Raw genomic sequence first — 13,116 nt, 5'->3', positions numbered from 1 at the left:
CAGTGTCCTCCCCAGCTCCCCTCTGGTCCTTCTCTGTGTCCTCCTCCAGCCCCCCCTCTCTGTCCTCGGTGTGCTCCTCTAGTCCCCCGTGTTCTCCTTCAGTCCCCCTCTGTGTCCTCCTCTGGTCCCCCTTTGGTCCTCCTCTGTGTCCTCCTCCAGTCCCCCTCTGGCCCCCCTTTCTATCCTCTGTGTGCTCCTCCAGTCCCCCGTGTTCTCCTCTGATCCCCCTCTGTGTCCTCCTCCGGTTCCACTCTGGTACTGCTCTGTGTCCTCCTCTGGTCCCCCTCTGGCCCTCCTCTGTGTTCTCCTCTGGTCCCCCTCTGGTCCTCCTCTGATCCTCCTCTGGTCCTCCTCTGTGTCCTCCTCCGGTCCCCCTCTGGCCCTCCTCTATGTCCCCCTCCGGTCCCCCTCTGGTCCTCCTCTGGTCCTCTTCTGTGTTCTCCTCTGGTTCTCCTCTGATCCTCCTTTGGTCCTCCCCTGTGTCCTCCTCCAATCCTCCTCTGGCCCTTCTCTGTGTCCTCCTCCAGTCCCCTTCTGTGTCCTCCACCGGTCCCCCTCTGGACATCCTCTGTGTCCTCCTCCGGTCCCCCTCTGGCCTTCCTCTGTGTCCTCCTCTGATCCCCCTCCTGTCCTCCTCTGTGTCCTCCTCTGTGTCCTCCACCGGTCCCCCTCTGGTCCTCCTCTGTGTCCTCCTCCAGTCCCCCTCCGGTCCCCCTCTGTGTCCTCCTCCGGTCCCCCTCTGGTCCTTTTCTCTGTCCTCCTCTGGTCCCCCTCTGGCCCTCCGGCCCTCCTCTGTGTCCTCCTCCGGTCCCCCTCCGGTCCCCCTCTGTGTCCTCCTCTGGTCCCTCTCTGGTCCTACTCTGTGTGCTCCTCTGGCCCCCCATGTCCTTCGGTCCCCCTCTGTATTCCTCCACCCCCACTGTCCCAGATCTTTCAGGATAGAGAGCAGAGGAAGGAGCCGGTATATATGTAATTTATCAGATCCTTCCTCTTCTGAATAGACAGAGTCACTGACTGACTGTGACCTGTGTTTATGATGTTTCAGTTTATGAATGGAGAGGAGCCGATGTCTCCGTTCATTAATTTCAGTGCAGCTGAGGCTGCAGAGAAAGAGACTGGGGAATCTGTGTCCTCACTCCCTTTCCCTGTCTCAAAAGGGAGATGTCAGGGGTCTGTTTAGACCCCCCAACAGAATTGATAAAAAGAAAAAAATTGTAAAAATAATAAAAGATGAAATGAAAAAGAAAAACACTGACACCGTCCACTCTACCTCCCCAAAAACGAAAGCATTGTAAAAAAATAAAAAAATAATTAAAAAAATAATAATAAAATAAAAAAATAATGACACAGTCCACACCTCATCAGTGCCACCTATCAGTGCCCATCAGTACAGAGCCTTTCATTAGGACCCAGCAAAGGACGTGGCTTGTTCTGAGATACTAGAATCAAAAGTCTCCTTAATCTCAATACTGCCCTCTAGTGTAAATATTGCTTATTGTAAGTGATTCAATAATATAATAATAAACACTTCCAAAGCACAACATAAAATAAAAACACATCAGAAATATTTCTCTCCTTATTGAATGTTTTTTTATTCATTGAAAATGTAATGGTACCGGAAATGATGATTTGTGACCACTAGCTGGAGCTAAGAATTATAGTAAATAAGTATTTATTTCCTATGCTCATCATTGCCATCTAGTGGCCATAATTGTTAATTTTCCTAAATTACTCTATTTTGTACAAATGAATAACATTTAACCAGGAAAAAAATAGCCTAGATATACTCAACTGTGCCCTCGTTTGCACAGAACAAATGTACACCCATTTCACAGGATGAATAGCTCTGCCTCATTTTTTTTTATAAAACACCCCTTAATATCTGTGGATTCAGTACTATGTTTCTGTAAAGAGGGAGAGACTGAAAAGAATAGAGAGAGCAGTGGCAGCCTATTTTTTTTCCTTGAAAATGATGAACTACTCAGTTTTCCTTTTTAACTTGTTAGTAAAATCCATAGCACATATTATTAAGATGGTATTTCAATTCGGTGCCTCCCACACAGTTGTGAATATTGTTATGAAAATGTGAATTGTAAAACAGATCGGTGATCATCCAATAAAAAGCCTGCGTCTCACTGTATTGTCCAGGCTGCTCTACACTGGCTACTCACAGGTGCAATCCCACTACTGACCAGTATGGGGGCTTTGACCTGCTCTGTTCCCAACCTGGGCCAGTTCACCCCTCCTTAGGACAACCTGGTGACCCCAGGCTCCCCTAGAGCCACCATATTGATGCCAGTCTTAGCATGGACACCCGATCAACATAGCACAGGGTAGACCAGAACTCCTGGACTCAAGCAATCCAACAGCCTCAGTCTCCCAAGTAGCTGGGATTACAGATGCACGCCACAGCACCCGGCAAAGGAAGTGGCTTGTTCTGAGATACTAGAATCAGAAGTCTCCTTGATCTCAATACTGCCCTCTAGTGTCAATATAAAAATAAACATTTCCAAAGCACAGTATAAAATAAAACATATAAAAAAAATCGCATATAGAAGCTAGAAGAGAGACACATGGGTATATATTATAGCAAAACGTAAACTTTCAGCTGCTTTATTGAAAGCCGCTCAGGGAGATCAGTGATTGTAACTCCCCCCCCACACCGATCACCCCCCACTGTCCCCTGTGTCCATCCCCGGCTCCCCGCAGATCCCCCTCTGTGTTCTCCTCCAGTCCCCCTCTGGTCCTCCCCTGTGTCCTCCTCTTGTCCCCCTCTGGTCCTCCTGTGTGTCCTCCTCCGGTCCCCCCATGTCCTCCGGTCCCCCTCTATGCTCCTCCACCCCCACTGTCCCAGATCTTTCAGTATGGAGAGCAGAGGAAGGAGTCGGTATATATGCCATTTACCAGCTCCTTCCTCTTCTGAATAGATAGAGTCACTGACTGACAACTGTGTTTATAATGCTTCAGTTTATGAAGGGAGTCTCTGCCTCTGTTCTTTCATTTCAGTGCAGCTGAGGCTGCAGAGATAGAGACTGGGGAATCTGTGTCCTCACTCCCTTTCATAAAATAAAACATATAAAAGAGAAGAGAGACATATGAGTATTTGATGGCAAAAAGTAAGCTTGCAGCTGCTTTATTAAAAGCCGCACAGAAAGATCTGTGATTGTAACTCCCCCCACACGATCACCCTCCACTGTCCCCTGTGTGATCCCCGGCTCCCCTCAGGTCCCCCTCTGGTCCTCCTCTGTCTTCTCCTCTGTGTGCTCATCCGGTCCCCCGGAGGATGCTGGGAATGTGACATCATAAGGGGTGGGGTCACCATGTGACATCTCCCAGTGACCCCGCCCCTTTTCCCTATATAAGTCGCCGCACAATGCGTCCCTGCCATTGCGGCCAGAGAGAGCGTTGTGTCAACATCGCAAGGAAGAAAAGAAGAGAAGAAGGTGACAGCGTCAGAAGACCGGGCCAACGCTAGTAAAAGAGCAGGAAGAAGAAAGCGGAAGTCCGGCAGAAGAACTGAAGAGCGGGACAAGACCCCCGAAGAGCGGGACAAGACCCCAAAGGTGGCGATGAAGAAGAAAGCCAGGCTCCTCCGGACTAGCACACAGACGGGCAGATTGTCAGCCAGACTGCCGACTGCGAGGGACAATTTTGAGTCAAAACTTCTTTCTAAGTCCACCGGATAGTCCAATCGTGTGTACGCAGCATAAGGGTTACTAACTCACATTTATACATAAGTATATTAGGGGCAATTTAGCTACCAGCATGCCTTTGGGGTGAGGAAGACAATCATAGTACGTGGAGGAGACCCACCCATGTATAGGGAGAGCACACAAACCCCCTGCAGGTATTGCTTCGGTTGGGATTCAAACTAATGACCGCTAGCACTGCTAGGTGTGACAGAGAGTATTGCAACGACCACCATTTTATTCTCGAGGGTTTTAGAATAAAAAATATATATAATGTTTAGGGGTTCTAAGTAAAGGGAAGGAGATAGGCTGGCAGGCAGGGGAAGCTCAATTAGCATTGCTAGTTGTCATTCCAACGGCCACCACAAGAGGGCACCAGATTCCAGAAGGAACCATAGGATTGCAGACGGCCTCAAAGCCGGCCGCCGGCGGCGCGGCCCGACACGATCACGCCGGCGGCGTCCACGGAGACAGGATACCCCCTGCTGTGCTTCCCCTGGCGCCAGGTCGCTAATTCTAGTCGCAAATGCGACCTGGCGCCCGGGTTTTGTCGAGCCCTGCCTTAATATCTGTGGATTCAGTACTATGTTTCTGTAAAGAGGGAGAGACTGAAAAGAATAGAGAGACACATGGCAGCCTATTTCTTTTTCCTTGAAAATTAAGAAATATTCAGTTTTCCTTTTTACATTTCCTTTTTAACTTGTTAGTAAAATCCATAGTACAAATTATTAAGATGGTATTTCAATTCGGTGCCTCCCACACAGTTGTGAATATTGTTATGAAAATGTGAATTGTAAAAGAGATCGGTGATCATCCAATAAAAAGCCTGTGTCTCACTGTATTGTCCAGGCTGCTCTACACTGGCTACTCACAGGTGCAATCCCACTACTGACCAGTATGGGGGGCTTTGACCTGCTCTGTTTCCAACCTGGGCCGGTTCACCCCTCCTTAGGACAACCTGGTGACCCCAGGCTCCCATAGAGCCACCATATTGATACCAGTCTTAGCATGGACACCCAATCAACATAGCGCAGGGTAGACCAGAACTCCTGGACTCAAGTAATCCAACAGCCTCAGCCTCCCATGTAGCTGGGATTACAGATGCACGCCACAGCACCCGGCAAAGGAAGTAGCTTGTTCTGAGATACTAGAAGCAGAAGTCTTTTTAATCTCAATAATGCCCTCTAGTGTCAATATTGCTTGTTGCAAGTGATTCAATAATATAATAATAAACATTTCCAAAGCACAACATAAAATCAAACATACAAAAAAAATCAAACATATAGAAACTAGAAGAGAGACATATGGGTATATGATATCATGAAGCTTCCAGCTGCTTTATTGAAACTTGCGCAGGGAGATCGGTGATTGTAACTCCCCCCCCCACACCGATCACCCCCCACTGTCCCCAGTGTCCTCCCCAGCTCCCCTCTGGTCCTTCTCTGTGTCCTCCTCCAGCCCCCCCTCTCTGTCCTCTGTGTGCTCCTCTAGTCCCCTGTGTTCTCCTTCAGTCCCCCTCTGTGTCCTCCTCTGGTCCCCCTTTGGTCCTCCTCTGTGTCCTCCTCCAGTCCCCCTCTGGCCCCCCTTTCTATCCTCTGTGTGCTCCTCCAGTCCCCCGTGTTCTCCTCTGATCCCCCTCTGTGTCCTCCTCCGGTTCCACTCTGGTACTGCTCTGTGTCCTCCTCTGGTCCCCCTCTGGCCCTCCTCTGTGTTCTCCTCTGGTCCCCCTCTGGTCCTCCTCTGATCCTCCTCTGGTCCTCCTCTGTGTCCTCCTCCGGTCCCCCTCTGGCCCTCCTCTATGTCCCCCTCTGGTCCTCCTCTGGTCCTCTTCTGTGTTCTCCTCTGGTTCTCGTCTGATAGTGATGGACGAACTTCCGACGGGACGTTTCGCGAACGCGAAATGCGAACGGACCCAAACGTTCGCGAAACCGACCGTTCGCCGCGGGCCCCATTGACTTCAATGGGAGGCGAACTTTGCAAACCTTCATGTCGAATTTGCGGCCACGTGGTAATTATTAGGGGGTAAAACGTAGTCCCACCATCTGGACAATGACATAATACATGTATGAGGTGAATTTGGGATCGATAACTACAAGCATTTTTATTTTATTTGGGAAATTGTTCTAACAATTCAGGACTATGGAGCTAATGAAGGCAATGGAGGAGAGGGAAGGTCAGGGACCAGGGTAGGCAAAGAAGAGGGTGCAGGAGATGATCACCAGCAGCGTGACATACCGGAATGACACATGCACCGTGATAGAGGCATCTGACAGCAGCACCGTAATACAGAGCACTGACAGCAGCACCGTGACATACAGCGCTGACAGCAGCACCGTGACATACAGCGCTGACAGCAGCACCGTGACATACAGCGCTGACAGCAGCACCGTGACATACAGCGCTGACAGCAGCACCGTGACATACAGCGCTGACAGCAGCACCGTGACATACAGCGCTGACAGCAGCACCGTGACATACAGCGCTGACAGCAGCACCGTGACATACAGCGCTGACAGCAGCACCGTGACATACAGCGCTGACAGCAGCACCGTGACATACAGCGCTGACAGCAGCACCGTGACATACAGCGCTGACAGCAGCACCGTGACATACAGCACTGACAGCAGCACCGTAAGCAGCCCCAGGAGGAAGTCAGCACAGCACAGGGATGGTGTGATCCCCTCATAATAAGAACCCCCAGGAGGAAGTCAGCACAGCACAGGGATAGTGTGATCCCTTCATAATAAGAACCCCCAGGAGGAAGTCAGCACAGCACAGGGATATCATAAGCAGCCCCAGTAGAAATATGACACCGCTCAACCTCTTCAAAGAGGAGGGTAGGGGCATATAGTACGGTGTGCTTTTTTGGGTCAAGGAAGTGAGCCAAATGAATTAAGAAGGTCTGTGTGCTTGATTAAAAAAATAGTTTATAGACATATACATGGTCTACTGGTCACATGTGTTGAATTCCTCCGAGATCCATGCCTCATTCATTTTTAGAAATGTGAGGTAGTTAACACTGTGGTGAGCTAGGCGAGTACGCTTATCGGTCACAATCCCCCCTGCTGCGCTGAACGTCCTTTCGGACAGGACACTGGATGAGGGGCAAGCCAACAGTTCGATTGCAAATTGGGCAAGCTCTGGCCAGAGGTCAAGCCTGCCCACCCAGTAGTCTAGGGGTTCATCACTCCTCAGAGCGTCCACATCGGCCGTTAACCCAATGTAGTCGGACACCTGACGGTCTAGGCGTTCCCTGATGCTGGATCCGGATGACACCTGTCGATGGGTCGGCTGAAAGAATGACCTCATATCCGAAGTCACCAACACATCTTCAAACCGGCCTCTTCTTGCAGGCGCTGTTGGATTGGTACCCGCAAATCCTTCTCTGGGAGTGGGAATTGCTCCTCTGCCAGCGCACGCAAAAGCAGAATGCAGCATTTCTCGAAGCAAGGCCTGGAAGTGCTGCATTCTGACAGCCCTCTGCGACGGCGGTAACATTTCCGCCATTTTGTGTTTGTACCGGGGGTCTAAGTACGTTGCCACCCAGTACTGGTCCTTGACCCTCATGCTTTTTATACGGGGGTCCCTATTAAAACACTGGAGCATGAAGGCCCCCATTTGCACTAAAGTGGAAGCGGTGTGGTGGCCTGGCTCCTGCTCATCATCCAGGATAATGTCGTCCTCTTCATTCTCCTCTCCCCATCCTCGCACAACAGGGATCCCAGAAAGGTTTAAAGCATGCTCTTCTTGCTCCTGCTCATCCGCCCCGGCACCATCCTCCTCTGACTCCTCATCAGACTCCTGTTGTTGACTTGTCTCAGATAGAGTAGCCCCCCCTGGGAATTCATCCAGCATTGCGACTTCCTCATCTTCCCGCTCCTGCTCCTCCACAGCCTGATCAATGACACGACGCAATGCACGCTCCAGAAAGAAGGCATAAGGTACCATGTCACTGATGGCGCCATGGCTGCGACTGACCAGTTTGGTGATCTCCTCAAATGGCCGCAGAAGTCTGCATGTGTCGCGCATGAGCAGCCACTGGCGCGGTGAAAAAAAACCCAGCTCCCCAGAACCGTTTCTTTCGCAGAGTTCATACAGGTAGACGTTAACTGCACGTTTCTGCTGGAGCAGCCTATCAAGCATATAGAAGGTTGAGTTCCATCGCGTCGGGCAATCGCAAATAAGACGTCTGACCGGCAGATGGTGTCGCCGCTGAATGTCAGCAAGGCGAGCCATGGCCGTGTAAGATCTTCTGAAATGGGCCGAGATTTTCCTTGCCTGCCGCAAGATGTCCTGGACCCCAGGGTATTTGACAAGGAATCGCTGCACGACCAAGTTTAAGACGTGTGCCATGCACGGCACGTGCGTGATTTTGCCCTGTTTCAATGCGCTAAGCAGATTGGCACCGTTGTCACACACCACTTTACCAACTGTCAAATTGAGCGGTGTTAGCCACTCATCTGCCTGTGAACGCAAAGCTGAAAGGAGTGCCGGGCCAGTGTGGCTCTTTGCTTCCAGGCACAACAGACGCAGCACGGCATGGCAACGTCTCACCTGGCATGTGGAATAGGTTCTGGGGAGCTTGGGCGGTGCAGTGGAAGAGACGCTAGCAGCGGAAAAGGAGGAGGCAGCTGAGGAGGAGAGGGAGGAGGATGGAGTAGGAGGAGGAGAAGAAGAGTCAGGCCTGCATGCAATCCGTGGCGGTAAAACCAAATCTACACGGGTGCCACGGGTTACATGCTTGACGGCCGTCAGAAGGTTCACCCAGTGGGCAGTAAAACTGATATACCTTCCCTGCCCGTGTTTGCTAGACCACGTGTCTGTGGTCAGATGTATCTTGGCACCGACACTGTGTGCCAGAGATACATTCACTTGCCGCTGAACATGGCCATATAGCTCTGGGATGCCCTTCTCTGAGAAATACTTCCTTCCTGGGACCTTCCATTGTGGTGTTCCAATGGCCACAAATTTGCGAAAGGCCTCCGAGTCCACCAGTTTATATGGCAGTAGTTGGCGGGCTATGAGTTCTGACAAGCCAGCCGCCAACCGTTGGGCAAGAGGGTTATCCGGCATCATCATTTTTTTACGCTCAAACATTAGGCCCACGGAAGCCTGCCTTTTTGCAGAAAAATGTGAGCTTGGCGTGATGGAAGGTGGAGTGGAGGACAATTGTGAGGAGAGAGGAGAAGGAGAAGTAGAAGACGAGGCTGGACGGTGAGAGCCTGCAGTGTGGCTTTGTGTGTTCCGTTGCTCCCACTGGGCTCGGTGATGGCTGCTCATGTGCCTTCTTAAGGCGGTCGTCCCTAGGTGAGTATTGGGCTTACCGCGACTAACGCGTTGACTGCAAAGATTGCAGATGGCAACGCTATTGTCAGCAGCGGACACGTTAAAAAAAGCCCACACTGCGGAGCCATGTGCCGGTGTCCTGGGAGCGCCAGATGTGACCGTACATGGTCGATGACTCGCTCCTGATACATTTGCAGTCTGCTTTGTCCCTGCTGTGCAATGTAAGTCATTGCTGCTTCTCCTCCCTATCTGCTGGTCCATATCTCCCTCTGAACTCCCCTCCTCTTCCTCTCTTGTGGGCACCCACGTGACATCACTAGACACGTCATCATCAACGTCACCTTCCCCACCGCTATAAGTAGAGATCTCGGAGTAGGCAGCAACACCGGGGACCAACCTCCTCCTTGGGCTGATCTGGGTACTGGCGTCAGACTGCTGAGTAGCGCTTGTTGCTACCTCCTCTTCCTGATCCAATACCAAGAGTGGCTGCGCATCAGAAATGTCCTCTTGATATGGATCGGAAAATAATTCCAGTGACTCAAGCGGAAGGTATGTGGTGGTGGTGGTGGTGGTCGTGTTGTTGGTGGTAGTGTCTTTGGGGGTGCACATAGCAGAGAGTGAAGAAGAGGGTGCAGATCGAGAGGATGAGGAGGGTGCAGAAGAGTAAGGCTGAGCGAGCCACTCAACCAAGTCTGGTGCATCCTTTAAAGTAATTGAACGCACCTTCTGCAACTTCCCACTTTGGCTCAAGCCTGTTGCTCCTGCCCTACCCCTACCACCCCTGCGGAAGGGCCTGCCTCTTCCTCTGCATGTCATTTTTTAAATGACCCTGTGACAAAACTCTTAGTCCCTATACCGCTGAAGGACTGCTGCAGTATAGGTGAGCGGTCAGCAGTGGTGCACGTCAACCCTATCTATTGTGGACCTATAGCGGTCCTTACAGAACAGCAGACTGTACCGCACTCAAGCCTATGTACCGTAGCACCCTATACCAAGTTACCAGTCCTTATAAGAACTTTTGTGGACCAAGCAGGTTGTGTATTAGTGTTTAGCAGACTGTACGTCAGTCCCTATACCGCTGAAGGACTGCTGCAGTATAGGGCAGCGGTCAGCAGTGGTGCACGTCAACCCTATCTATTGTGGACCGATAGCGGTCCTTACAGAACAGCAGACTGTATCGCACTCAAGCCTATGTACCGTAGCACCCTATACCAAGTTACCAGTCCTTATAAGAACTTTTGTGGACCAAGCAGGTTGTGTATTAGTGTTTAGCAGACTGTACGTCAGTCCCTATACCGCTGAAGGACTGCTGCAGTATAGGGCAGCGGTCAGCAGTGGTGCACGTCAACCCTATCTATTGTGGACCGATAGCGGTCCTTACAGAACAGCAGACTGTACCGCACTCAAGCCTATGTACCGTAGCACCCTATACCAAGTTACCAGTCCTTATAAGAACTTTTGTGGAACAAGCAGGTTGTGTGTTAGTGATTAGCAGACTGTACGTCAGTCCCTATACCGCTGAAGGACTGCTGCAGTATAGGTGAGCGGTCAGCAGTGGTGCACGTCAACCCTATCTATTGTGGACCGATAGCGGTCCTTACAGAACAGCAGACTGTACCGCACTCAAGCCTATGTACCGTAGCACCCTATACCAAGTTACCAGTCCTTATAAGAACTTTTGTGGACCAAGCAGGTTGTGTATTAGTGTTTAGCAGACTGTACGTCAGTCCCTATACCGCTGAAGGACTGCTGCAGTATAGGGCAGCGGTCAGCAGTGGTGCACGTCAACCCTATCTATTGTGGACCGATAGCGGTCCTTACAGAACAGCAGACTGTATCGCACTCAAGCCTATGTACCGTAGCACCCTATACCAAGTTACCAGTCCTTATAAGAACTTTTGTGGACCAAGCAGGTTGTGTATTAGTGTTTAGCAGACTGTACGTCAGTCCCTATACCGCTGAAGGACTGCTGCAGTATAGGGCAGCGGTCAGCAGTGGTGCACGTCAACCCTATCTATTGTGGACCGATAGCGGTCCTTACAGAACAGCAGACTGTACCGCACTCAAGCCTATGTACCGTAGCACCCTATACCAAGTTACCAGTCCTTATAAGAACTTTTGTGGAACAAGCAGGTTGTGTATTAGTGTTTAGCAGACTGTACGTCAGTCCCTATACCGCTGAAGGACTGCTGCAGTATAGGGCAGCGGTCAGCAGTGGTGCACGTCAACCCTATCTATTGTGGACCGATAGCGGTCCTTACAGAACAGCAGACTGTACCGCACTCAAGCCTATGTACCGTAGCACCCTATACCAAGTTACCAGTCCTTATAAGAACTTTTGTGGACCAAGCAGGTTGTGTATTAGTGTTTAGCAGACTGTACGTCAGTCCCTATACCGCTGAAGGACTGCTGCAGTATAGGGCAGCGGTCAGCAGTGGTGCACGTCAACCCTATCTATTGTGGACCGATAGCGGTCCTTACAGAACAGCAGACTGTACCGCACTCAAGCCTATGTACCGTAGCACCCTATACCAAGTTACCAGTCCTTATAAGAACTTTTGTGGAACAAGCAGGTTGTGTGTTAGTGATTAGCAGACTGTACGTCAGTCCCTATACCGCTGAAGGACTGCTGCAGTATAGGGCAGCGGTCAGCAGTGGTGCACGTCAACCCTATCTATTGTGGACCGATAGCGGTCCTTACAGAACAGCAGACTGTACCGCACTCAAGCCTATGTACCGTAGCACCCTATACCAAGTTACCAGTCCTTATAAGAACTTTTGTGGAACAAGTGAGTTGTGAATGTTTAGCAGACTGCAGCAGAAGGGCAGCAGTCAAGTATAATATCCTTTCTATATTTGGAAGAAAGAATATTATACATGTACAAGCCTATTACTGTACCACTGATACCAGTCCTGAAAAGAACCTTTGTGGAACTAATAATAACAGCAAGTCTTTAAAATTACCCTCACTGCCTGACAACACTGCTTCCTTCCTGTCCCTATACAAATTGGCAAAAAAAGAGAACGATTAGTGGTTACTGGAACAGCTCTTTTGTGGACCTTGATAGTAACAGCTAATGATGATGATGATGATGATGATGATGAAAGACTAATCTGGCTGTCCCTGTAGCATACACCGTCCTTTCCCTTTCTCTAAACTAACAAAAGACACTCAGGCTGCTGCAAGAATCAGCAGCACAGCAAACCTATCAACACCTAACACCTATACCAGTCCTGAAAAGAACTTTTGTGTACCAAATAGCTAGTGGTTTATCTCTCCCTACTCCACACAGGAACCTGTCCCTATCTTAACAGAAGAAAGAATGTAAAATGGCCACCGGATCGGGTGTATTTATAGGTTAGGGGGAATGTACAAGTGTCCATGTGCTGTCATGTCTCAATTGGCTGTCCTGTATCACATGATAAACGTGTCACCAAAGGTTAAAGTTCTTGTATACATTAAACACGTAAGTCCGCCGCGGCGAACGACGGAAAAAGGCGTTCGAACGTGCGGACCGCGAATGTCGGAAATTCGCCGCGAAACGACCGCCGGGCGAACCGTTCGGCCATCACTATCGTCTGATCCTCCTCTGGTCCTCCCCTGTGTCCTCCTCCGATCCTCCTCTGGCCCTTCTCTGTGTCCTCCTCCAGTCCCCTTCTGTGTCCTCCACCGGTCCCCCTCTGGACATCCTCTGTGTCCTCCTCCGGTCCCCCTCTGGCCTTCCTCTGTGTCCTCCTCTGATCCCCCTCTGGTCCTCCTCTGTGTCCTCCTCTGTGTCCTCCACCGGTCCCCCTCTGGTCCTCCTCTGTGTCCTCCTCCAGTCCCCCTCCGGTCCCCCTCTGTGTCCTCCTCCGGTCCCCCTCTGGTCCTTTTCTGTGTCCTCCTCTGGTCCCCCTCTGGCCCTCCGGCCCTCCTCTGTGTCCTCCTCCAGTCCCCCTCCGGTCCCACTCTGTGTCCTCCTCTGGTCCCTCTCTGGTCCTACTCTGTGTGCTCATCTGGCCCCCCATGTCCTTCGGTCCCCCTCTGTATTCCTCCACCCCCACTGTCCCAGATCTTTCAGGATAGAGAGCAGAGGAAGGAGCCGGTATATATGTAATTTACCAGATCCTTCCTCTTCTGAATAGACAGAGTCACTGACTG

This window comes from Lithobates pipiens, unplaced genomic scaffold (assembly GCF_037356315.1).
Source record: "Lithobates pipiens isolate NorthernLeopardFrog02 unplaced genomic scaffold, aLitPip1_a1.2 Scaffold_57, whole genome shotgun sequence".
Classification (NCBI taxonomy): domain Eukaryota; kingdom Metazoa; phylum Chordata; class Amphibia; order Anura; family Ranidae; genus Lithobates; species Lithobates pipiens.
The sequence above is the reverse complement of the archived record's forward strand: the minus strand, read 5'-3'. Positions refer to the sequence as shown.